Source organism: Numida meleagris, chromosome 2, assembly GCF_002078875.1.
Source record: "Numida meleagris isolate 19003 breed g44 Domestic line chromosome 2, NumMel1.0, whole genome shotgun sequence".
Classification (NCBI taxonomy): Eukaryota; Metazoa; Chordata; class Aves; order Galliformes; family Numididae; genus Numida; species Numida meleagris.
The window spans coordinates 75,190,334-75,191,544 of NC_034410.1; positions in this window are offsets into that span (position 1 = coordinate 75,190,334).

The window sequence follows — 1,211 nt, forward strand, 5'->3', positions numbered from 1 at the left end:
ACTATGCATGGTGGTGTATTATTTTCAGCTTCATAAAAGCTATGTATTTAAGAGATTGCTAAAAGCAAACACAGACTTATTTAATATGAACAATCTACTTAGAACATTTCAAACAAATTGAAGTTTTAAGACAGATTTGTCTGTCTTCAACTTGTAACTTCAAAGTGGTACTTGGACTTCTTATATTGCAAGCAATTTACAATTATTTCGCTTCTACCCAGATCTAATGGCTAGATATAATTTAACTGGGTATAGTGCAGGTATTTATTTATTTTTTCTTCCTATTATTTTTTGTTAATCTACATTTTTTAGTACATGCTAATATGTAAGTAAAGGAAGGAAAATAAAAAAATAGTGACAAAATGAGTATTTTAGCCTTTAAAATCAGATAACACTCTCAGGATTATTTGGTTTTTAACCAGGGTTCCACTCACAGACATAAAAGTTATTAAAAACAATCTATTATTATTCTAGATCCTACAAAAAGATTTTTCCCTTCATCTTGAAAAACAGAATTATTTTTTTCTGCATTGATAATAAACTTTTAAAGTCTTTGCCTTGGTGAAAACACTTGAGGGATATTGAACTGTGATTTCATGAGAACATCTCTAATACTGGAAAAGAGAGTTGAAGAAATTCGGCTTCTGGTCTTGCTGTTGTTTCCTAAGACATGAACAAGAAAACAACTTAGCTACATGTTTTTCTTGGCAAATATGTAAGGCATGGGAATCAAAACAAATTCAGAACCTTTTTCTTGACGCACTTCACCATGGGAATAGGACAAGGCTAGCTGATTAATGGAAATGCTGTAATTACTTGAGCATAATGGAAAATACACTTCTCAGTAAAACTGTCAGAGTAAAAAGTTAATATATGCAATTTTCTAAGGAAAGGCCACTATTTTTCTAGTCTTCAGACAGTGAAACAGACTAGTTTGATAGAAAACACAAAAACCTAACAATTTGAGTTGAGGCTCAGAATTGCATTCTCTTCACTCAAGTGAATGAAGAATATTTAAAGCATGTATTTCAGAGTGCTTTTAGAAATAGTGTGGTAGATTTCTATATCTTTTTTCTTTTTTTTTTTTTTTTTTTTTTTTTTTTTTTTTTTTTTTTTTTTTAAGCAAGGAGACACAGCATCATGCCACCAATCACATTTTCCATATTCCCATTCACACCCTTGTTTGTCATTGCTTCTAATCAGACTCCACT